The sequence below is a fragment of the Ursus maritimus genome, unplaced genomic scaffold, assembly GCF_017311325.1.
Source record: "Ursus maritimus isolate PB19 unplaced genomic scaffold, ASM1731132v1 scaffold_26, whole genome shotgun sequence".
NCBI lineage: Eukaryota > Metazoa > Chordata > Mammalia > Carnivora > Ursidae > Ursus > Ursus maritimus.
The window spans coordinates 6,418,380-6,444,641 of record NW_024425119.1 but is presented as its reverse complement, the minus strand read 5'-3'; the positions used below and the strand labels follow the sequence as shown (position 1 = coordinate 6,444,641).

At 40.5% G+C, this 26,262-nt stretch overlaps 1 long non-coding RNA gene across 1 annotated transcript in view; it reads left to right on the top strand.

The window, feature by feature from the left end:
• Positions 1 to 25,935, top strand: part of LOC103656211 — a 29,283-nt gene extending 3,348 nt beyond the window's left edge. Inside the window, exons 2-3 of the long non-coding RNA XR_566574.1 lie at positions 7,248 to 7,358; positions 25,836 to 25,935. This is a non-coding gene — a long non-coding RNA (uncharacterized LOC103656211). The remainder of the gene's footprint in view (positions 1 to 7,247; positions 7,359 to 25,835) is intronic.
• Positions 25,936 to 26,262: the final 327 nt, after the last annotated feature.

The following is a 26,262-nucleotide window of genomic DNA, read 5'->3' as shown; positions in this document are numbered from 1 at the left end:
TACACAAAATTATAGGCCAATATCTCTTATGAACATAAATGCAAAAAATCTTTAAAAAACACACAGAATCCAGCAATATATATGTTATCACCAAGTCAGATTTATTCTAGTAATGCAAGGTCAGAAAACCATTCAATATAATTCACTCTATTAATATAATAAAGAAGAAAAATCATAGTGTATTTTCAGTAGATTTAGGAAAAGCATATGACAGTATTAAATTCAGTACTTATCCGTGATAAACACACACACACATGAGCACATAGAACAAACTAACAACAAAAGGGAACTTTCTTAATCTTATAAAAAGAATCTACAAGTACCAACAATTGACATAATGCTTAATGGTGAACTTTTGAACACATTTTCCCTAAGATCAGGAGCAAAGCAAAGGATGCAAATATCATAGGTATTTTTCAATAGGAGAACGGATAAGCAAGTTGTTGTATATTCATACAACGGATTACTCTTCAGCAATAAAATAAGGACAAATTATGAATACACACAACAATATGGATGAATTTCAAAAGTGTTATATTGAACTAAGCCTTACACAAAATCATATATTGTATGTGTTTCCATATTTATGAAGTTTTACAACAAGCTAAAATAATCTGTTGTGCAAAAAAAATTATAGTAACTGTTGCCTCTGGGGTGGTGGAAGTGGAAAATAACTGGAAAGAGGCATGAGTGATAGAGGTTTGGGTTATACAGTGTATACATTTGTCAAAACTCAATCTGTGTTTACTTAAAATTTACAAAATTCACTTAATGCAATTTTTGTGTCTAAAGAAAATTGCCTGTAAAACAATATTGAACTCTAGTTAATGAAACACATCCTAACATATTTAAAGGGAAGTGTCCTGATGGCCTTAATATATTTTTAAATACCTTAAAAAAAAGCTGAATTGATGGATGGACAGAAGGATAGATAGATGGAGAGACATATAATAAGCCAATCATGAAAAATGTAAATTATAGAATCTGGTCTATGGGTATGTGGCTGTTCACTGTAAAACAGTTTAATGTTTTCTTTATGTCTGAAGATTCCCATAGTAAACTATTGGAGGAAAAAATAGGAAAAAAAATGTTTGAAGTAATTGGAAAGGTACCATAGCAGTATGAACATGAGGAGACAAAGTCTCAGAGAAAAGGGAAGCACGGAGAAGTGACACTGATCTTTAGCTGCATTTTTCTCTTGAAGCAGATGCTGATTTGTAAGTGGCAGCTGAGAGAATAAAAAACTGAGGTGAGGGGCGCCTGGGTGGCGCAGTTGTTAAGCGTCTGCCTTTGGCTCAGGGCTTGATCCCAGCATTCTGGGATTGAGCCCCACATCAGGCTCCTCCGCTAGGAGCCTGCTTCTTCCTCTCCCACTCCCCCTTCTTGTGTTCCCTCTCTCGCTGGACTGTCTCTGTCAAATAAATAAATAAAATCTTTAAAAAAAAACTGAGGTGAACTTTCAGTAATCTCTCTACACTTCAGAAATAACAATTGCAGTTCAAGAATCACTGAGATGTGTTTTCAGTTTTGATTGTTGAAAGGCTACTTCTTAGGGTAAGGAGGAATCAAAAATAGAACCACTTTTGGAATGACAGAAACCCACGTTTCAATCAGTTCAAAATAGGATTAAGATAATCTTTCCTTGGCCTCAGTGCCCAACAGAATCAAAAGAAAATCCTTACTGGAGTACACCATGCTTCAAATATTTACATAACTGTCCTTACACACACCAGGAAAACTGTCCAAAAGATTAAGAAACAAGAAAGAAAAATCAGACAAAAGGAAGAAAACCCAAGGATATCAATATATTGAAGTTAATATGCATGAATTTTAAAAGTTATGTTTATTATGTTAAAAAATTAATAGCAAGATGGGAAATATCATGACTCTATATAAAAGAATCAAACATAAATGCTAGAATTGAAAGACTAACAGAAAGTTAAGAATGAAGTTTAAATACAACTGAAGAGGAGATTAATGTACCAAAAAAGAGATCAGTAGAAAATATCCAGTTAGAAGCATGGAGTGAAAAAATATTAAGAAATACATAAAAGAATGTAAGAACATATGATACACAGAGGAGAGATCAAATACACATATAATTGGTGCCTGAGTAAGGAGAGGAAAAGAGAATGGCACAGGAGCAATGTCAGAAAACATAATGGTCAAGAATTTTCAAAAGTTGATTAAAGACACCAAGTCACATATTCAAGAAGTTTGGCATACCTGGAACAGAATAAACAGAAAGAAAACTGCCCTGCATTTCACAATAAATCTGCTGAAAACAAAGACAAAAACAAAAATGTGAAAGTGTTTACCAGAGAATAAAGACACATTACTTTCAACTGCAGTAAGACTTACCAAGGACATTTCAACAGAAACCATGGGAGTAAGAAAATATCAAAGTATAGGAGGAAATAACTGTTAATCTTGAATTCTTCATTCAATAAAATATCCTTCAAAATGTGTGAAGTAAAATTATTTTCAGATAATTAAACTGAGATAATTCATTACTGAAAGATCTGTACTGAAGGAATTATTAAAGGGAGTTATTCTTACATAAGGAAAATGATTTCATATAGAAGTAAGAAAATATATGAAAGAAAATAACAGAAAGCAAAAGAATGGTTAAATATATGGCAAGTGTGAATGGATACTAACTATATGAAACCATAAAATATCTCTTAGAATTAAATTCATGACAACCAAAGCACAAGAGCAGTAAGGTTTTTTTTTTAAGTTTTTATTTTAATTCCAGTTAGTTAACATAGAGTGTTATAGTAGTTTCAGGTGTACAGTTTAGTGATCCAACACTTAACATACATCACCCGGTGCTCATGACAAGTGCACTTCTTCTTCTTCTTCTTCTTTTTTTTTTAATATTATGTTAGTCACCATACAGTACATCCCTGGTTTTTGATGTAAAGTTCAATGACTCATTAGTTGTGTATAACACCCAGTGCACCATGCAATACGTGCCCTCCTTACTACCCATCACCAGTCTATCCCATTCCCCCACCCCCTCCCCTCTGAAGCCCTCAGTTTGTTTCTCAGAGTCCATAGTCTCGCATGCTTCATTCCCCCTTCTGATTACCCCCCCTTTCTTTATCCCTTTCTTCTCCTACTGATTTTCCTAGTTCTTATGTTCCATAGATGAGAGAAACCATGTGATAAGAGCAGTAAGTTTAAATGAGAACAATATTCTAAGATCCTTGCATTCTTTGGGAACTGAAAGTACTAATGTATATTAAACTTCAATAATTCAAGGATCACAAAATGAGTAATAAAAGAAGATATATTTAAGAAGTTAATGAGGGGGTTGTGGAAAATACTAGTTCCAAAGAAGGCCAGAAAACAGAGAAAGAGCATCCTGCAGGTGAAACTGAACTAATAGTAAAGTAGTAGAGAATTGAACATAAATACATGTTATTTGCAAAAAATCTTTATTTATTAGCAACAAATGAATATAAGATGAAATCTAAAAATTTCATTTCAATAGAATAAAAACATATGTATTAAGAATAAGTCTAGTAAAAGATGCATAACATCTTTACATAGAAAAGTACAAAACATTATTGAGAGAAATTAAAGAAGATTTGCCTGGGTGTTATATGCAAATAATGAATCATGGAACACTACATCAAAAACGAAGGATATACTGTATGGTGATTAACATAACATAATAAAAATTATTATAAAAAAAGAAAATTTACATGAAAAGATATACCATGTTCATAGATTGAAAGACTCAATATTATAAAGATGTCAATTCTTCTCAAACTGGTTTATTCATTTGATATAATCCCAAATAAAGTAACAGGAAAGTGTGTGTGTGTGTGTGTGTGTGTGTGTATGAATTGATGAGCTGATTCTCAAATTTATATTTTAAGTTTTTCTGAAAACCACCAAGTTGAGCCAAGTCAGTAGTGAAGAACAGTAAAATTAGCGACTTATACTACCTAATATCCTGAGTCATTATGAAACTGTATCAATTAAGACAATGTGGTATTTGCATAAGAACATACTAATATATTAATGGGCCAGTATAAGGAATGCATAAGCATACTCATAATATATTGGGCACTTATGGCACTGAAAGACACGGAGATAATTAAAAAAAAATTGTGTTGATCAATGAGGTATTCACATGGAAAAATATGAATCTTGCCACTATTTCATACTAGATACAAAAATTACTACATTTGGATTGCAAACCTAAATACGAAAGGTAAAATAATAAGGTATATAGACTATATCATGAAAAATGGGGTAATGAACCATGAGAGACTATGGACTCTGGGAAACAAACTGAGGGCTTCAGAGGGGAGGGAGTGGGCGATTGGGATAGGCCAGTGATGGGTATTAAGGAGGGCACTTATTGCACGGTGCACTGGGTGTTATACGCAAGTAATGAATCATGGAACTTTACATCAAAAATTTGGGATGTACTATATGGTGACTAACATAACATAATAAAAAATTATTATTAAAAAAATAATATAGTCCAAATGATCAATCTCTTCCTTTATGATTCATCCTTTATGTCTTAAGAAATCTTTTCCTATCTTAGGGCTATGAAAATCTTTTCATGATACAGTATATACAACCCCATTAGTCAAAATTGGAATACCAATTAAAACCACAGTGCAATACCACTGCATCCACACCAGGATGGCTAAAAATAATTTTTAAAAAACCCTGACAATAGCAAATGTTGGTAAAGATGTAGAGCAACCAGAACTGTCATATGCTGCTAGTGTGAATATAAATTGGTACCATTATCTTAGAAAACTGTTTTATCACTATTTAGTAGAGGTGAACATACACTTATCTTTGGCCTAGCAATTCCATGACAAAATACATACTCAATAGAATTATGTTGTGCTTCTGCACCAAAAAACATTGCAGTATGTTTGCAGTGTTTGTATTTGCAATATTTTAGAGACAATGGAAATATCCCTCAATTGTAGAATGAATAAATAGATTGTAGTGTATTCATCCAATGGAAAACTTTACAGGAAATGAAAATTGTGAATTATTGCTGCATGCAACAAACATAGATAAATCTGACTTCCAATATATTGAACAAAAAAAGATGGACAAAAAAGCCATATATAATATCATAGCTTCATTTTTTTGGCCTAATTTAATCTGATAGTTCTTTATTTTATTATTTTATTTTATTTTGATGTAAAGTTCGATGTTTCATTAGTTGCGTGTAACATGGGTTGTAAGGATGGCACGTATTGCGTGGTGCATTGGGTGTCATAGCTTCGTTTTTAATAAGTTGCTAAAAGAAGCCAAACTAAGTTGTGGTATTTGAAGTTAGGATAGTGATTACCTTTGAGGAGAAAGTGTAGTGCTTAAGAAAGAGGCAGAATGAGGGCTTCTAGAGTATTGGTGATCATTTCTCAATTTGGATGATAGTTACATATGAGGGTTTACTTTTCAAAAATTTATCAAGTCATGTATTATGACTAGGGAACTTCTCTACATGAATATTGTGCTTCAATATCTTTGTAAAAAAAAGGAAACATCTCTCTAATTAAGTAAAACAAATTAATCAATTTAAAGAAAAATATTAAGTTTATAATAGTTTTATTGATACGCCTATACAGGAAAAAACATTATGTGATGAGCAAAAGATAGAAGTTTGGGAAATATTGAGCTTGTAGCAACTTATGTTCTACATTTCTCATTTTTGGGGTATCCTTTTGGGGCTACTTAGGCTGGGGACAAAGAGGCAGTCTGTCCTGACTCTTTAGGTATTTCTTACCCTTCACCCTTCTGCTGCCTGGGCCATGTCACACTTTAGAGAGCATCTAGCATTTTGTCTGATCTCTTGTGTGAAGCAAGTTTTAAATGATGTAGCATGTCTCAGTCTCCAAGTGTAGCCTTCATTCCACCTAAATTCCAAGAAAGCTTGATGAATTTAGCATATATCTCCATCCTACTTCTGTGAAATCCCTTCACCAATCCCCTTGGATGAAATCCATCCTAAAATGGGCTAATATGTGGGAGAGAGCATAGGATAATTAAAAAGAGAAAAGAAAGCAAAAGGAAAAAAAAGGAAGGAAGAAAAGAAAAAGAAGATGAACAGGAAAGCAAGGGCTGTAGAACCAAACTTGTTTTGAATCCCAACAATTTAGCCACTTTCAGGCTGGAGAACTTGGGCAAGAACTTGTTTCCTCATCTGTAAATGAATTGTTGTGACAATTAAATAGGATAACAGATGGGAGACCCTTGGTGCTGCACCTAAGAAAAAGATCCCACAAAGTTATGGGGTGTGCATTGCCTCATCATTCAACTGCTTCAGGAGAGGGATCAAGTGGGGGGGGGGAGAGATCTCAAGGTATTGTACATCTCAGACACAGGGTGTTATTATTTATCACACCCCCGGCAGACTACTTTAACATGTGAAAGGAAGGTCCAGGTTAATTCTCCTGAGAATATCTGTAATAGATCCCTCATGGGGCTTGTACTTGAAGAATGTTGGTTGAACTAAACTCATGCAAAGTCATCGTCTCCAGAAAGCCTCTGTCAAAAAGTGTATATTGAGAAGCACAGTTCATTTGTGCCCATTAGTACACATCAGTTTATCGGATCAGCTGGATCAGGTAAGGAAGTTACGTTCTGCTGGAAAAAAGCAATTACCTCTATTAGTGGGTGTATTCTGGATGGGGTACGCCTAGAAACCATCAGTGAATAGGAGAGAGAGTTTTGTCTAATGGCTAAAAACACAAATTCTGGAGCCACTCTGCTTAGATTCAAATCCCTTAGTACCTCTAAATTTAGAAAAATTACCAAATTTTTCTGTGACTCAGTTTCCACATCTTTAAAATGGAGATGATGGCTGAGTGGAAGGAGTGACAGGGAGCAGGGTATGAGGACCATTCTAAGGAATGTCTACAAGAGTCATTTCCTTCTATTTCAGACTCCTTACAATGCACTTTCATAAAATTACTTAAAGTCTTGTTACTGTTTTGCCAAAATCAGTTGCACCATTAATAACTGTTTCTTCCATCTGATATGCCAATTAGGATTTAGAAAAGTGACCCAGCATAATGAAAAGAACAGTGGATTAGGAATGTTTTAAACTTGCCCACCTCGTGGATATACCACATAATACTCATTAACCCACTTTCTCCTGAGAGATTCACTTTTATCTGCAAGATGAGGGGCTGCACTAGACAATTTCTAAATTCGCTCCTAGTTATAACATTTTACAATCTTTTTCAATTTGCCAGTTTGTTTCAGGCTCTGAGCTGATGGAAAGTGTTTGGGACATACTGTGAGCACGTGATATTGCCAGGTGACTTCATGAGACGTCTTTCCCATTCCTCATCCTGTGGTCTTGGGTGAGTAACTAGAGTTTTCTGTTCTCCTTGATGGATTATGGGGAAAGTTTCTGTGTGCATGTGTATAGGGTAATAAATAGATTCCAAATCTATTTGCAACCTCTATGGGAGAAAAAGGCAAAGAGACAAAAAGTGATTACTCAGTGTATTCTTAAATTCAAATTTCTGGCTTCACTAAACTACACACTAACATATGAAATGAATTAGCGTTTACAATCTTTGACAACTGTTTATAATATTTGAGATATCATGAAAATGGATCAGATACTGAAAACAGGCAGATATTTTTGTTTTCAAAACAGGAGACAAAGATGACTTCAGGACACTATAGATTAAATTGAACATTCTGAAATGAGTCTCGTGTAGGCAGCATGTAGATGGTTCTTGTTTTTCTATCCATTCTGACACCCTATGCCTCTTTTTTCCTTTTTTTAAAAATTTAAATTCAATTAGCCAACATATAGTACATCATTAGTTTCAGATGTAGAGTTCAGTGATTCATCATTTATGTATAACACCCAGTGCTGAGCACATCACGTGCCCTCCTTAATGCCCATCACCCAATTACCCCGCCCCCCATCCCCTTCCCTTCTGTAACCCTCAGTTTGTTTCCCAGAGTCTATAGTCTCTCATGGTTTGTCTCTCTTTCTGATTCCCCCCTTCAGTTTTTTCTCCCTTCCCCTGTGGTCCCCCGCACTATTCCTTATGTTGCACGTATGAGAGGAACGATATGATAATTGTCTTTCTCTGATTGACTTCTTTCACTCAACATAATACCCTCCAGTTCCATTCACATCGATGTAAGTGGTAAATATTCATCCTTTCTGATGGCTGAGTAATATTCCATTGTATATATACCACATCTTCTTTATCCATTCATCTGTTGATGGACATGTTGGCTCTTTCCACAATTTGGCAATTGTGGACATTGCTGCTATAAACATGGGGGTACAGGTGCCCCTTCAGATCACTACATTTATATCTTTGGGATAAATACCTACTAGTGCAATTGCTGGGTCATAGGGTCACTCTATTTTTAAATTCTGGAGGACCCTCCATACTGTTTTCTAGAGTGGCTATACCAGCTTGCATTTCCACCAACAGAGTAAGAGAGTTCCCCTTTCTCCACATCCTCACCAACATTTATTGTTTCCTGTCTTGTTAATTTTAGCCATTCTGACTGGTGTGGGGTGGTATCTCATTGTGGTTTTGATTTGTATTTCCCTGATGCCAAGTGATGTGGACAGACACCCTGTGCCTTTTGATTGGAGTGCTTAGTCCATTTAGAAAAGATGATTAAATAGATGGTTTTGAATTTTTATACTAGAAAGTGATAGTCTCTAGGATCTAGGAAGGATTCACTGAAAATGACACAGCAGCTGAACTAGCTCCCAGGGAATCAGGCAGTCTCAGTGGGTTGAGGTCAACCTATAGTCAAGTCCCAAGAGACATGAACAAAGAGTTGTATACATGTTCCATACTTTTCATCAATGACTTGGAAGAAGAGTTCAAAATTTGCATAAAAATAGAACTACTCTATGATCCAGCAATTATACTAGTTTGTATCTACCCAAAGGGTACAAAAATACAGATCTGAAGGGATACATGCACCCCTATGTTTATAACAGCATTATCTACAATAGCCATAGATATAACGGAATATCACTCAGCCATCAAAAAGAATGAAATCTTGCCATTTGCAAGGATGTGGATGGAGCTAGAATGTATTATGCTAAGAGAAATAAGTCAGTCAGAGAAAGACAAATGCCATATGATTTCACTCATATATGGAATTTAGGAAACAAAACAGATGAATGTGTGGGAAGGGGAAAAAAAAGAGAAGGAGAGAGGGGGAAGCAAACCATAAGAGACTCTTCATGATAGGGAACAGAGGGTTGATGGAGGGAGATGGGTGACGGATGGGCTACATGGGTGACAGGTATTAAGGAGAGCACTTGTTATGATGAGCACTGGTGTTACATGTAAGTGATGAATCACTAAATTCTACTCCAGAAACCAAAAAAGAAAAAAAAAGAGTTCCAACTTTCCAAATTTATGGGTTACTTCAATCTTGGAAATATTTGTTAATTAGATGAATGGCAGAAATAACATTCAAAAGAATTTTGAAACTTAAAATGCTAGGTAAAAACTAACAATATGAAATTAAAAATTAGATAAAAGGACAAAAAATTCAAGACCTGTGTTTAGATGCAAAGGCAGTTCTGCCAGGTCAGATGTTGGGCGATCTGGGTTGACACTGGAAGAGAGCAGCAAGTTCAGTAGAATATGGACAGAACCAAAATGCATCCAGTGACCTTTAGGTTCCTCAAAGGACCTAATCCCAGGGACACTGGTGAGACATCTGGAGGTGTAGGGGAAGCAGGACTGTCACAGGCCCTTGGGAAACAAAGTCCCTTACAACTGATTAGTTGATTGTCCTTCTGAGTCCCAGTGCAGTTTCATCTTCGTGTCTTCTTTCTCTGAGTGCAGGGAATTTCCTTTTCTCTCCGTTGGATATTTTATCTCGTGTATGATTATGTCCAGAGCACCAGTCCATTAGGTGACAAATAAACTCCACTGACATCTCCCCGATTTATTGAACAGTTCTTTTAAAAAGCATTCTAGCAGCAGCTCAAAAGAGCTTTTGGAGGCAAAGTGCTTGATCACTCAGAGAACATGTGCAAGGGTCTTTTTCATGTCTGCATGATGAAGCTGTGTTCCTGTAGGAAATTGTAGGAAATTGTAGTCTGGGGTCTGATAGCATCAAGGAGGCAGAATCACAGTTTATCAAATAAGTGAGAGAGGCTGATGGTTAGAAGCTGAGCTGTGCAGGTCAAATCCAGGTACAGGGCCCAATCCCAGCTCAAGGCCTTACCACTGTGTGACCTTGGGCAAGTCGCTGAGCTTTCCCATGTTTCTCTTTTCTTATCTGAAAAATGGAGATGATGATAATAGTACATACTTAATAAGGGTGCAATAAGAATTCAGTGTTAAAGAGCTTGGAAATGGCTGTGTGACCTTGGGCAAGTTGCTTGATGTTTCTGAGCTCTGGTTTTCTCTGCTCTTAAGTGAGGATGATAATAGTACCCCCTTACCATGAATATTACCCACAGCCATGAAACTCAAGTAAGACTATGTATAATGTTCTTTTCATAGTGTCTGGCCCCTGGTGGGGGTGATAACTGTGGCAGATATTAACCAGAGGGAATACAATTTCTCTAGTCCTTTGACACATAACCTATTTCAAAATGAGGACCCTGGTCTGTTGCCAAAAAACAAAAATGTCTTCATGCCCTATACAGAATAGTGACTGCCCTTCTGGTATCCATTAACTGAGAATGTTTAAATGACAGAGGGATACAAATTCAATAGTTCTTTTAAATTGATGTCTATTTCGATATTCTTAGCATGTACATCCACCTGAGAAATGGTAGCACATGTAGGTAACACATGCATCTTACAGCAGCCCTACTGCTGACACAGGAAGACTGCACATGCAGCAGTGTGTGGACACACTTCGTGGGTGCTTAGATGCGGCTGGAGGGGTGCTCTACCTCTGCAGCTCTGGAAAACTCAGACCACGGTGGGCTCTGCCCCTCCCCACTCAGATACTCATGCCACTGCTTCACTTCGCATCAGGGATTTTCCCTTTCTCCTACCTTCCCCTACAAAATGTACCAGAGCACTCCTACCAAACTACCAGGGACTGATGAATTGGTCATGGGTTTTGGGGTGGCAATGACCTGACCCTTGCTGTCTGTGTGAGCTTGAGCCATTCATATCACCTGCTTCTTAACCTATACAATCGAGATTTTACTAATGCCTTCCTTTCAAAAATAAGTAATATATGTCACATTCGCAACATCACGGCTGACAGTCAGCAGTTGCTAACGGTTTTCCTTGTTTCCCTTTCTCCTCCTTGTATGACATTCTACCTCCCTATAGTGTGCAAGTAAAGTACACCGTAGATAAGAGATAATTAAATGTTTGGGTGATAATGGATTGCCTGTCAGTTCTATGTCTTTTCATATTGTTTGGGTGAATAGTTATTTTAGGTGATTGAGCTGAGACATTAGGATATGATTAGAATAAAACATTCTCATATTTAAATAACACTACTGGGTGTTTACCCCAAAGATACAGACGTAGTGAAGAGAAGGGCCATTTGCACCCCAATGTTCATAGCAGCAATGTCCACAATAGCTAAATCGTGGAAGGAGCCAAGATGCCCTTCAACAGATGACTGGATTAAGAAGTTGTGGTCCATATATACAATGGAATATTACTCAGCTATCAGAAAGAACGAGTTCTCAACATTTGCTGCAACATGGACGGTACTGGAGGAGATAATGCTAAGTGAAATAAGTCAAGCAGAGAAAGACAACTATCATATGATTTCTCTCATCTATGGAACATAAGAACTAGGAAGATCGGTAGGAGAAGAAAGGGATAAAGAAAGGGGGGGTAATCAGAAGGGGGAATGAAACATGAGAGACTATGGACTATGAGAAACAACCTGAGGGCTTCAGAGGGGAGGGTGGTGGGGGAATGGGATAGACTGGTGATGGGTAGTAAGGAGGGCACGTATTGCATGGTGCATGCAACTAATGAATCATTGAGCCTTACATTGGAAACCGGGGATGTACTGTATGGTGACTAACATAATATAATAAAAAATCATTTAAAAAAAAATAAATAGGCCTTAACCCAAGGAATAATTAACGTAGGAATTCCAGGTACCCATATAGGCCAGTGAACTACATATTTGGACCCAGCATCTTGGTGAGTCATCACATTATGTCATGCTTTACCTGAGGACAGCAATCACTCAGGAGTGGTTCTTCCTCTGTGGTCCCCTTAGTCCATAGTTTCACTAAAGGGTATGTTATATGGTATTTTAATTCATCTACTTGTATCTGCCTGGTCCCTATCAGACAGCAAGAAACTTCTCTGGACTGGGTCATATCCATCTTTGTACCACCAGCATCTATCATTAGTTTGACATATACAAGGTGCTTGACAAATGTTGAGTACAGGAATGAAAAGTTAAAAGAAAAAAGCTAAATCATATGGTCCTCTTGAAATAGGAAAGCGTGCTACTCTTGTATCTGCAGAAGGCAGGTTTTCACTCCCCATGGTGGTGAAGCCTCATCTGACACAGTGGGAGGGACCCACCTTGACTCACCTCTCAGACAAAATGTCTCCAGCACTATTTTCAGGACTTGGCCTTGACATTTAGAATTGGACACACCAGGCAGCCAGCAGAAGGCACACATTTCTCTTCCAAAAATACTACACTGGGAAAGAGGAAATATATCTTACTTTTCTAAGAAGTAATTTAATTATCCAACAGCTAACATGACCATGGAGACTCCCCACATAGCTTTCGAGAGCCTCTGATCTCATTCCTTTCTTCCTTCAGCATGGCTTTGGTTCAAGTACAATGTAAACCAATGGCGCTGTGCCTGCAGGCTTTACAAAGAAGGTGCTTACCTTCTCTGGCCAATGACCTTCCCCCAAATCTGATCTCATTGGCATTTGCCTCTTCTGAGAGATTAAAAGAACATTGTCCAGAGTCTTTTGGGGGACATTCCATTCTTTTGCAACCCCCACCTCTGTGACTTCCTCCCAGAGGAAACACTGGAAAATGGCCCAAAGCACTGTAGTCTCTTCCTAAACGGGCTCCTTATCTGCATTTCTCCCCACTCTGGTCATTCTCCCTGCTGCCATATCAGTAGTATTTCCAAAAAAGCAGAGATTCATGTCAGAATACTCTGCCTTGTCCAAGTCACAACCTCTTGTTGAGCCTACAGGATAAAATTGGGATCCATACATACATGCCCGATCCTTTAGCTTCTGGGCCTTTTCTGTCTTACACCTTTTCTGTCTTCCTGCCTAACCTTTCCCCATGAGACACCATCGAATACATCCAGCTCTTTCAATAGGAGCTTGCCGTGATTGTGCTTTTGCATCACCTGTTCCCTCTGCCTGGAATTACCTTTGCATGTCCAATCTCTACTGGAGTAAGAAAGAGAGCCTGGAGTTGTGGGGAGCTCCCCACACCTTAGGGGAGCTCAATCCAGCAAACTTATATGAAGGACCTACTCTGGCCAGGAGACCCATTCAATCTGTTGGTCCTTTATAAAAATTGAAGCTTTTTTTTTTTCTTGTGAGTAGCCTTAAAATATCTGATTTTTATTATGAGTATAGGGAGCTGCCTTGCTATTTGTGGGCTGAATTGTGTGTCCCTCAGTTTTATATGTTGAAGCCCCAACTCCCAGTACCTCAGAATGTGACTGTATTTGGAGATGTGGCCTTTAAGAGGTGATTAAGTTACAATGAGGCTATTAGGGTGGGCCCTAGTCCAGTCTGACTTGTGTCTCTCTAAGAGGAAATTTGGATACACACAGAGACACCAGGGGTGCATGCATATAGAAGGAAGGTCATGTGAGGACACAGTGAGAAGGTAGCCATCTGCGAGCCAAAGAGAGAGGCCTCAGGAAAAACCAAACCTGCTGACACCTGCGTCTTAGATGTGTAGCTTCCAGAACTATGAGAAAATACATTTCTGTTGTTCAAGCCATCAACTCTGTGAAATTTTCTTATGGCAGCCCCAGCAGACTCATCAAGCTTGTAACTAGAAGAATTTTCTTATTCATCTTTGAATTCTTTAAATTCTAAGTACTTAGAGCTTCTTGGAAAATAGAACATAATAAATGTATATCAAATGACAGAAAGAATCTAGGATTGGCATCATCCAAGAGGAACTGGATGTAGGCACCAAGTTCTGAGGGAAAGGATGCACCCAACCCCGGAGAGATCTGGGGAATTTGCAGGAGTTTAAGGCATTAATAAAAATGTTCGGGGACTTAGGCACCGCCGTTCACTCCCACATCACCAGTCAGGCACATGCTCGGCCACCTTCTGAAGATATCTCTTTCCTCCTGAAGGCCTTCACATCACTTTGGGATGATGGTGAATTTCAAGATTTTTGACTTAGTTTTCATTTATTATAAGGAAATAAGAGAAGGTCTTCTTTTTTTCCATGTCAAAATTTATTAGTATAACCTCCACCCCACATACTGCCTTCCACCTCTTAAAAATAGGACATTCCTCTTTAGTGAAATAACATGCCAGCAACAAAGACAAATGGAGAGCAGCAAGAAAAAGAACTAGGGAGGCTGTGAATTGCTTTCTTTCTTTCCCATACAAATATAGCAAGAAAATGTCCGAATGTATAATGGTGCTTTGAGGAAAGATCTCAGCTCATTTATAGGGGAATAGTGAGGACTCTGCTTTTTACTGAGCCAACTTCTACTGGAGGGAAAATTGATGTTGGAGCCAAGTTATACCCAGAGTGACCTTTTCTTTCTCTTCCTCGTCAAAGTACATCTCCAGGCTGTCTTCTGAGATTAACTCTCCTGTGTCGCCCTACCTGTTGCAATGTTCCCTTTTCTCTGTGTGCATACCCCATTCACTTGCATAGTCTTGGAGCTTCTCCCATTTATACTTGTTAGTATGCATTTTTTAAAAAATCAAGTTCATAAAGCTTTTGTTTCAAGGTATGACTGCCTGGTTTATGTCTGCTGCCCATTTGCTCTGCAAATGTTGCTTACTATCTGAAACAACAGATGAGATTAAACTTGTCTCCCTACCTCCACCCTAATGCATAAACATACAAACGTACACACACACACACACACACACACACACACACACACACACATTGTGTGGGTTGACTGGCTATTGCCTGCAGCTGAAGAGAGCTGACCTGGTTGAATGTGTGACTCCAAGACATAGGGGAAAACAGTGAATTGAGATGCTCCCAGAGAACTTGGAGAAAATTAAACGCTGAATGATGGAGCCACAGAGAAGAGGCCATTCACCTGATCCTGGCAGAGCCAGAATGGAAAGGCCTCTTGACTTTTAATTCTGTCCTGGGCTCAGACATCTCCTGTGGCTGCCTGGTTTGGAAGACTAGTTCACCAGCTTACCCACTGATTCTGAAGTCTATCTAATATACTTTCAAGAAATACTACATATAGTTGGGGAGAAAGAAAATAGAGAGGTGGAGTAGATTAGGGAGAAGATAGCAACAATAACTGGTTTTGTTGGGCAGCCTTTTGGGGGATCCTCACAGACATTCCCCTTCCCTGTCTGCACACATAGAGGCACACACACATGCACATGCACACATATATGCATGCATGTGCACAAATAGTTCTCCATTCTACACCCTTTCCTTGGTAGCCCATCAGCCTCAATGAGCTGTCAGACTTTCACCTGCCTAACAGGGTATTTGCCTTTAAACAGGGCCTCATGCCCTAGACTGCTAATTCTTCATCAGTCCTATTAGAACTGCCTAGTCTCAGCTCTTGTCATGTCAATTGCACCTATTCCAGAAAAACATTTATTAGCCCAACACAATTAATGATGGCATGTCAAGTATTGCCAGAAGGCCAATGGGGAAGAGATTATTTTAAGGGAAAGGGGCCTCCTTAGATTATACCACAAGTGTTCCCTGTATTTTAAGCTGGCTCTACTTGATGCCTTGGGGCTATAGACAGCCTGCTACAGAATTTCCACCTTGATAAGCGTTTGGAGAGAAGCCTGCTTAGACTTCAGTCTTTAATATGGTAAAGGGAACATCTCAACTACTTTGGAAAACATGTTCTCTTATAGCTCTGTGCAATTCTAATGTTTAAATATGGGTCAATCTGATCATTTCATATTCAGTCAGTAACTCATTTCTATTCTGATCTCCGGTTTCTCAGTGTGCAACTCTGTAAGGGAGCGATGCTGTGTCTCCACTTCTCCTTCAGGGTGTGGAGACTAATGATCTCAACCCCACAGAAGCCCTCCAGAGTTGGAGACAGCTGGTCCTCTAAAGTAAATTGGACAGTACAGCTGATGAATGAGGCAGCGATAATTAATGCACCTAGAATAAATGGCTTATGGTAATTCCTTCATTCAGCATATATTTACTCACAAAACAGCTTTGTTTTGATTTTCTCAAGGAGACTCTGACATCTCCTTGGAGGTACAGAAAAGTCAAAATCTGTTATTTTCAGAAATAAAAGGCTAGAGAAGAAAGAACAAAATTTAGGATCCCAGTTTGAAGTCCCCAAGCCAGAGCATGCCATATGTGATAAAACATAGGTATTAATAGTCCACTTCTCCTTCTCATTGCTTTCTTATGTGGGCCCAGGAAGCCCTCTTATTCCTAGTTAGCATGGCTAATGCAGTGATTCCTCTGATACCTCCAAATTCGGATTTATCCCAAGCATTTGCATAGAATAGATTTTTTTAAATCTAGGATCATGAAGAAGTGCAAGGAGAAAGGATTTGATATGATAAGGAGGCTCTTCCCATTCCAGCAATGTGGGAACCACTGATTTTGTAAAAAAGCTCACATTTCAGAATTAGTAAGAAAGACCTGTGTTTCAGTTTTTTAGTTTGAGCAAATTCGCTAGCTCACCTCTCTAAGCTCTGCTTTCTTCATCAATGAAGTGGGGATAACTACACCTACTTCAAAGAGTTGTGTGTGCATATGTGTTTTGGGTTAAAAAGAGAAGATGCTTATGAAGTACTCATCACAGTATGTGGAACATATTAGGTTTTCAATAACTATTATCCCCTGTGTCTTCCAAGTTTCAACCCTGAAAATTGAATGAAGCCACATTCACTTCTTCTTTGCATCATGCCTGCCTTTTCAGCTCTGAAGCTTCTTCCCTCCCATGGACCTGAAGGGTGGTTTAGGCAGAATTATGGGAGTCCCCATTGCCCATCTCTTGCCCCACTTGGCACCCTTGTCACATCAGAGGGCTCCATGGGAGAGATTCCTGTCTCAATTCCTTTTCTTTCTTTCTCTCTCTGCACACACACACACACACACACACACACACACACACACACAGACAGTCACTCTGGGATGGGTTCACAAAGGCCTTCTCAAATGCTCCTATGCAGTCTCTAGTATGCTCTGAATAACTGATCAGGGTCAGCTGAACCTCAAGCTATGTTTCAGATTCGTTTCCATAGCCTTATGTAATTAAAATATGGTTGTAGAGGGGCACCTGGATGGCTCAGTTGGTTGAGCATCCAACTCTTGATTTTGGCTCAGGTCATGATCTCAAGGTCATGAGATTGAACCCTGCATCAGGGGCTCTGCCCTGAGTGTGGAGTCTGCTTGATATTCTCTCTTTCCCTCTCCCTACCCCTCCCCAACTCCATTCTCTCTCTGTCTCTCTCTCTCAAAAAAAATATGGTTGTAGGGATATAAAAAAGAATCAAAGAATCAGTGCACTTCTTTGCATCAAGTGGTACAAGAGCCCTTAGTTGAGAAGCATTCTCTATGGAGAGGCCTAGGCCTGTTCCCTATATTGCTGAGCTTCTCCGCTTCATGCTTAATCACAACTCAGAGAAAACTCTGGAAGACTGCATAATCCAGCCAAGAGCAACTGTGTACTAACGTCAGAAATCTCCCCCCAACATCCAGCAATTTCCCAGGCTCTCCAGTGAGGACCTGCTTGGTTTTCACTAATTTAATCAGCCATGCAAAGGAAACAGAGGGGTTGCATTTGGCTCTGGGGAATTTTCATTATGCGGTGTTATTAGAAGGGAATACTACCTTATGGAATAATATCAGGGAGAGGCTCATGTAACATCAGACCTAGAAGAGTCCTTGGAGACAATCCAGTTCAACCCCAGACTTTAAAGAATAGGAAACCAAGCCTCAGAGTGGGAAAGTGCCTTGCTCAAAGTGACACAGATATTGTAGTTGGTGACAGATCTCAAACAACAACCTCGGTTTCTAGGTCATGTTACTGCCTTATCTGTTTCATTCTGGCATAACAATTCTGTGGAATCCAATATGCGGAGGTTTGTATTCATCATTTATTTTTAAACACTGGGGATTCTCCTTATTACTCTTATTTCAGCTACTACTGCTTGAAGAAAACATTGAAAAATCAGGATAAGTGAATAGTTAGTGAATGTTGCTCTCAGCCTGCTGTCTGGCTACCTGCACTGGCCTAAATGAACTATACGATGGACAGTTATTGGCTTCATCTGGTGCCAGGCAGATAGTGTTCCTTCCCTCAGTACCTAGGAAAGCAGGCAGTCCCTTCTTTCTCATTCTCACAGTGCCTTCTGTATAGTAGGGGTTCAGTGACATCTTGCCAAAAGAAAGAAAGAATGGATCAATGAGCAAGTGAATGAATTGGATTCCATCAGTTGGAGTCCCACTCTTTCTACCCTTCTTCCCTGGGGTCCTCCTTTTTTCTGCAGTGCCTAGAATCACAGATTTTTAGAACTAGAATGGAAAGTATAGATTACCAGATCCAACCCACTCACTTTTCAGAATGGGGTTTAGAGAGAGTAAGTTCTTGGGCAAGGCTCACAAAATGACTCTGTGTGTCAGGGCTGAGACTGGATTCCAGCTTATGTGACTCCTGGTCAAGGAGTTAGGTTTTTCTTATCACTGTATTCCTTCTCATGTCCTCTCCCAGAACGTCTCATACCTTGGCTCCTAACCTGGAAAATGTGTTCCAAGAGCCACCTTAAAATTTCATGATATGATGTGTTCCAGGGTGGTAGTCTCATTAAGAAAGAGCCCACATAGTTGGAATAACGGCAAGTATGCAAAGCATAGCTAATCCTCTGTACTGAAAGATAAACTTCACTTTCCCTCTAACTGGACTAGGACTAGTCTAGTTCAGCTAAGATTCATTTGTGAAAGTGGTGCTACCCCCCATCTCTCTGAGGGCTGAGGCCAATGACAAGGGTGACAAGCATCTTCATCATTCCTCGCCATGGCATACTCGTTTATTCTTCTCTCATATGATGCTCACAGATCTTTGAGGTTGGTAGGAGTAATATAATACCCATCCTTAAAGATATGGGTGTAGAGACTCAGAAATTAGAGTGATTTGGCCAAGGTCTTGCAATTACTACAACTGGGTGAGGACTCATGTGCCTGGTGACAGATTCAGGATGGGATATTGAAGTGGGTGGATATTCTTTAGTCTCCAAGGCTGACCTCAGTGAGAACAACCATTACCTCCTGCATCACATTGGTGGCACCACAGTTCAGGAAAGAGAATTAGATTGAGAGAATTGTGAGTCTCAGTACAGAAGTTCTCAGTTTTTTCCCTAAGACGCCCAATGAGAGCTGTGTAAGTTAGGCCATTTGCTATAACAAGGCAACTTGAAAATACAGTATGGTTAAATAAGAAGTTCTCTATTTCATAATAGTGTGAGGGGAGTAGCTCAGATTGGCAGGGAAGCTACGCTCCTTGAGGTCGTGCAGAGATTTGGGTTTCCCTTGTATTATGGCTGTACCATTGCCTAGGATGTTGTCCTTTGCACGATAGAAACTGGGTCTTAACCAAGTCTCTCTTCCAGGCTTTGGGAAAGGGAACAAAAAGAAGTGTGGACAAGCATTTGCCTTTAAGCAGGTGACATGGAATTTGCTCATGCCATTTTTCTTATTGGTAAGAACTTATGTCATGAGGCTACTTCCATCTGCAAAATTCTGAGAAATATAGTTTGTAAATGAGTGGGTATGTACCCAGCTAATGTGTGTGTGTGTGTGTGTGTGTGTGTGTGTGTGTGTGTGTGTGTGTTGGGGTGTGGTTCTATTACTAAAAGAAAGAAGGAAAAGTAGATACCAAGGACAGTTAGCAGTCTCTAGCACAGTGGCTGAAAATCAGGTACCTCTCTGAGACTTACTGATAATAAGAAAAATAAGAACAGTGCACCTTTACTGAGTACACAGCTAGGGCCAAAGACTAAGTAGTTTATGTATGTTGTCTTATTTAATGTCCAAAATAACCCTGTACTTACTAGGAAAATACCCATTTGCCACTGTTCTTCAACTGTTAATTATGCTTAATGTAAAAGCAATCCACGGTAGCATTTGCAGGCAGTTTATTCATTCATTCATAAAGTATTGAGCACTTTCTAGATAGCGGGTTCTAGGCTTATCATTGCTCATCTGATGCTGAGTAAAGCAGAGATGGTGTCTGTTGCAAGGTGTTTCTAAACTAAAGAAAGGGGTGGGCATTAACTATGTAAGAACAGCAACAACTAAAAATTCCACAACTACAAGTTGTGGGAGGTGCTATGAAGAAAATGCCATGAGAGAAAACAGTGGGAAGGTGCTTACTCTAGACTGAGTGACCTGGAAGGCTTAGAAGAAGTAACATCTCAGCTGTGTTATGAAATATGGACAGGAGGCATGATAGGAGTGGGGGAGGGGTGTCCAGGGAGAGGGGACAGCCATGCAAAGACCTTCAGGCAGGAGGGAACTTGGTCTGTTTAAGGCCTGGGCAGGAGACCAACTTAGCAGGAGCTTAGTGAGTGGGGAAGAACTAGTAGGAGATGAGGATGATCCAGAAGGCCCAGGGCAGGCCACACAGGGCCTTGAAGGCTGTGCTAAGGAGTAGTATTTTTATCTCCCACCAATGAGATGTTTTCAGGGGTGAAAGCATTGATTTATGTTGTACTAAGATCCCTCTTATTCATATATGGCGAGTGGAGCAGGGAGAAGCAGGAGTGGGGAAGGGAGAAAGATTCAGAAGCTATTACAACAGTTCAAGTAAACAATGATGGGGGCTTAAGCCAGAGGGTGGATAGTGTAGGTGGAGAGGATCACGTGTGCTGGGGGTCTGTTTTGGGTTGAGTGATGGATTGGATTGGGTATGGTGGAGGGGTGTGGCCTGAGTGAAGTTAAGAAAGATGTGCTCCCTTGGGTTTCTGGTTGAGGGACTTGGTAGATGGCAAAGAAGGAGAGAAGGGCCAGTTTATGGTGACGAACTGGTGATAAGCAGGGTGGGCCAAGTACAGATTTTCGCACAAGTGTACTGGCTAAGGGACTACAAAATTAGGCCTATTCTAGGCAAATGATCTGTACGTATGTCACGTGCGTGCATTGATAATTAATGAGGGGCTCTGTGGGGGCTGGAGTCAGTTCACCAGCTCAGTCTGGGATGCTGTGGGCGGAGCTTTTTAACCTGCCTTCAAAGGTTATCCCTAACTCATGGGGAGAGTGAAACTGTACCCCAGGGATCCAATGCTATAGAGGAAACAGTCTTCGAATTACTTTGTCTTCTGCTTTATCATAAAAGCTAGTGTGAAAAGAATTTTCTGTTCCATAATATATATGCATGTATATATAATATATGTACATAATATGTATGGATATTATCTTAAAAATATTTGTAAATATTTTGATACATATATATTTTGTAAGTATTTATGTAAATAGTATTAAATTATATCACTTATAAGCAATTGACATTGACCATCCAGGAAGAAGCATCTCATTTACACTGTGGTGGTTTCCTATACCTCCTGGCATCAAGTCCGGCATTCTCAAGGGGTATGTGTCCCCTTTTTGAGGAATATGATTGTCAGTGAATGAAAATTAGAATAGAAATTAGTAGATCTGGCTCCAGAATCATCTTTAGTCTTGGGCGAGATGGTTTTCCCATCCCTGCAATGATGATAATATTGTCCATCTACCCAGCCTACTGTGGTTGACTGACTCCAAAGTGCCACATATACCTGGCATGTCATTTTACTGATCGTCAGAGCAGGCATTGTCTATCCTGATGAGAGGTGCTGTGCCTTTCTGCTCCTAAGCTGTCTGGTATGTGAAGACCAAATTAAGCTGAGCAGTAACAGCAGAACTATGATAATATGCTGTACTTCTGGAACTGACCCAGGGCACACATCACATACAAACAGACACACAGAGGCTTCTTGTTTGAGAAGGAAGTACCTCCCCAGTCCTGGGCTCATTTCACAGAAGTGGGAGTGGGAGGCCTGGCTGGGAGGTGACCTTCATTAGCTCTGAACCTGCACCTCTCCTCTTTCTTTCTCCCCTTAGAGATTTATTTATTCATTTAGTTTGGCGTAGTTAATGGGGACTCAGGCTGGGAATGGCGGGTGGCCAGTAGACTGCCGCAGATGGAGGGTGTTATATATTGCTTCCTGAAAGGTGACATCTGGGGGCGGAAGGGTGACATCTGGGGGCAGGCAGGGCGGGAGGAAAGGAAAGAGTGAGAAGGGAGGAGACAGCAGTGGAGGTCTGCTCTAATTGAATACCTAGTGCATAAGATGAATGATCTCCCCCCAGGGAGCAATTGGAAAAGAAGTAGCAGGAAGGAAGCAGAGGGAAAAGGCTGGATAGGGAAAAAGAAAAAAAAGAGTCACAGAGAGACAAGGCCCTGTGGTGTCCAAATCTCAGAGTAGGGCAGAGAAACCAGGCAACCAATATGGGGATGGGGAGGGAGGGTGGAGCCAGTGGCTGCCTCATATCCAACAGCAGGCACATTAATGGGGGACATGGCCGGGTGTGATTTGAGAGAGGCCTTCTTGTCTCCCCTTTGCACCTTACATCTTCCTGTTTGATGATGCATGAAATTCATTATTTAGCTTTGGGGTTTTGAGTCCCCCGTGGGAGGCAATATTTTAAGCTGTTGTCATTGTTTTACACCACAGTGTGAGCGAGCCCTGTGGTGGTGGTGGAGGGGGGAGTTTTAGGACCAAATTAACACCTGCTGTAAAGCTAGTGAGGGATATGAGAGGAGGCATGAGGAGGAGTGGATGGGACCCAGGATGCAGAAATACCACTTTTGTCTCCCTATCACCTGAATCCTAGTGCTCCACGGCTGAATCTGGATAACTCAGGGCCCTGCCACAGAAACACTAAGGAAGTGACACAGGAGGGGGGCACTAGGAGGTGGAGAACAGGTGGAGCTGGCTCAAAGTAAGGAAGACAGAAGGGAGCATGTGTAAATATTGGGAGGGCATAGATAGAAACCTGGTTCAGGGACAGGTAAGTGCCCAAAGCAGAGGCTCTTAAGGAGAAGCTGATGGAAAAGAGTTTTCGGAAGGACTGTGGGTGGGTGGCAAGCAAAATGTGAAGGATCTTAAGCATACACCATGGGGCTTGGACTTGATTTTATAGATCACCAGTAAGAACCCCACAAGAGCTTTCTGAGCATGGAGAAGAGGAGAGGAAGTTGTGAGGGAAGAAAACCAGCACCCTGACCTTCTCTTCATAACACCCTGGGAAGGGAGGTCTTAACTCTGCTTTCTGTGGATGAGATGCCTGGGACCCAAGAAGCTGTACAATTTGCCCAAGAACCTTTCCCCAAAAAGCAGCAGAGCTGAGACTCAAATCTAGGTTTATCTGACTCCCAGAGCTGTGCCTTTCCATGACAACATGTTGGAGTATCTTAGTAAGACTGAAATTTTCTGCCAATGTGTCATGTTTTCTTAGTGAGTGCATTAGTTCTAAGGCTGCCAAAATGAATGACCACAGACTCGGAGACTTACTACAACTGAAATTTATTCTCTTTCAGTTCTGGAGGCCAGAAGTATGAAATCAAGCTTCCCTCTGAAGGCTGCAGAGGAGAATCCTTCCTTGCCTCCTTCAGCTTCTGGCGCCCCAGGCCTTTCTTGGTGTGGGGCAACTCTGCTCCAGTCTCTGCCTCTGTTTTCACATGGCCACACCTATGTATCTTTGCTTCTTCTCATCTCTTACGAGGACCCTTGTCATTGGAGTGAGGGTCCATCTTAATCCAGGATGATCTTGCTCCCAGATCTTCCACCTTATTACATCTGTGAAGACCCTTTTTCCAAATAAGGTCACATTCCCAGGTTCTGGGTGGACGTGTCTTCTGGGGGCTACTACTCAATCCACTGTGTGAGTGTGGTGAGGACTATGAAGACCAGGGCTCTGGGATGTGCTTTTACCCTTTCAGCCCCAGAATCAGCAGCAGCGTTGGGTATGGCATCCTCTCGTTTTAATTACTGGTGCAAAGAAAGGAGAAGGAAGACATGGCGCCTGTCCTCTATGTAGATGGGGAAATGAGGCTCAAACTCTGAAAAGCTATCCTGTCGGTCCATAGTCAGGCTGGAACTAGACTCCCTACTGGCTGTGGGGCAAGGGAAGGGGCCAACTTCTTTACCAACAGAAACAGCTCTTGTTTCCAGACCATCTGAAATAGTAGTGACATCTCCTTTCCTGCCTGTCCAGACCAATTTCTTGTCACCACAATCTGGGCTTGTGCCGTGTGCTAAGTAGAGACTCTCAGCTAAAAAAGGCCCTTAGCAATGGCTGAAAGTGAAGTAAAGCTTTAATGATTTGCGCCAATAAGAAAACTGGTCATTGGCTTTCAGAGAGCTAAGGGGGCACCTTTCCCCCATTTCAGGTGTTCCTTGGCTAGCTGGTGCAATGGTTAATGGATGTCTAGGGCTGCTTCTTGCTGGCCACCTTCAGGGCTCACCACCACTCCCTAAAGGTGGTGATGCTTATATTTGTGAATGACCTATGTGGGCCTTGAGCCCCAGGCTCTGGCGCTGCCCTCCACCTGGCTGCAGGGGAGGAGGTGTTCTGCAAGCCCTGGATGGTGGTCACTGAATGGGCCTGGGGGATCAGACAAGGAGAATGCTTTAATATGAATGTGTTTTATGCATCAGGAGAGGGTTTCCAGGAGTATTTCAGAGGCCCCTCAATATCTAAGTCAGGTGTCGAGCCACCCCTGCTCCTTTCAGCTTGGAGGAACTGCTTTCCTGTGCTGGGACCCAGATGTCTGACATGTGTTGGCTGGGAAGAGGGGTGTGGGGGGAAGAGGAGGGAAGGGGAAGGGAGAGATTGGTAGAGGAGTAAGGACTGGAGAAAAAGAAAGATAAATAAAAGGAAGAGAAAGGAGAATTTGAGGAGAGAAAAACTTATTGGCTGTTGTGTAGAGGGAAACTGAGGTGAGTCTTGACTGATTTTTTCAAAAGAATGGATAGCCTTTGATCCTCATATGCCACTGCCAGGATGCTCTTTGAAGCCTTGAGTACTTAAAAATGTTGGCTGCTTCCAGCCATGTCGTTCCAAGAAGAAGGAGAAGGAGAAGAAAGTTCATCTAAGTTCTAATTTTTTTCATGATAACATTTTTTTATTTTAATGTTTTTTTATTATATTATGTTAGTCACCATACAGTACATCCCTGGTTTCTGATGTAAAGTTCAATGATTCATTAGTTGCGTATAACACCCAGTGCACCATGCAATACGTGCCCTCCTTACTACCCATGATAACTTTTTAAATATCGCAAATATGATTTCATGGTATTTTAAAATAGCAAATATCATCTTATTCCCAAAAGTATTTTTTTGATGACCTTCCTTTGCTAATGTCCCAAGGATAGGCTTAAGGCTATGCTTATCAGGTAGAGCATACCAAACAGACAAGCATTTACAAAATGAAGTGACATCATCAGAAGAGTCCTTTATATTTGTTTGGTAGTTCACAATGTACAAAGCTATTTCACATATGCTGTATGACTGGATCCTATGAGGAGAGAAAGAAAACAGGTTTTTACTTTTAATTGGGAGAACCTACAGCTAAAGGAAAACAAATCCTAGAGCTAGTCTCACCATCCAACTCTTTCAACTCCTTACGTTGTTTTCCAGGGTGCTGATAATTATGTATATGTGAAGATGTTTATGTAACACGAGGAAGAATGTTGTACTTCAAAGCTGTCCAAGAATGGAAGACCCCTGATCAGGAAGAAGTGAGTAGCTCTTCAGTAGTACCCCCACCCACCCGGTTAAACAAATAATCCACCTCCTAACCCCCAGGACTTGTGAATGTGCCTTATTTGGAAATAGGGTCTTTAGATAAAATGATTTTAAGGATCTTGAGATGAGATCAACCTTGGTTTAGGGAGGGCCCTAGATCCAATGAGTGGTATCCTGATAAGAGGAAGGAGAAGAAGGTTTGAGACCCACGCACAGACCAAAGCAGAGACTGGAGTGGTGTTGCCATAAGCCAAGGAAGACTGGAAACCACCAGCAGCCAGGAGAGTCAAGGAAGGATTCTCTCTGGAGTCTTTAGAGG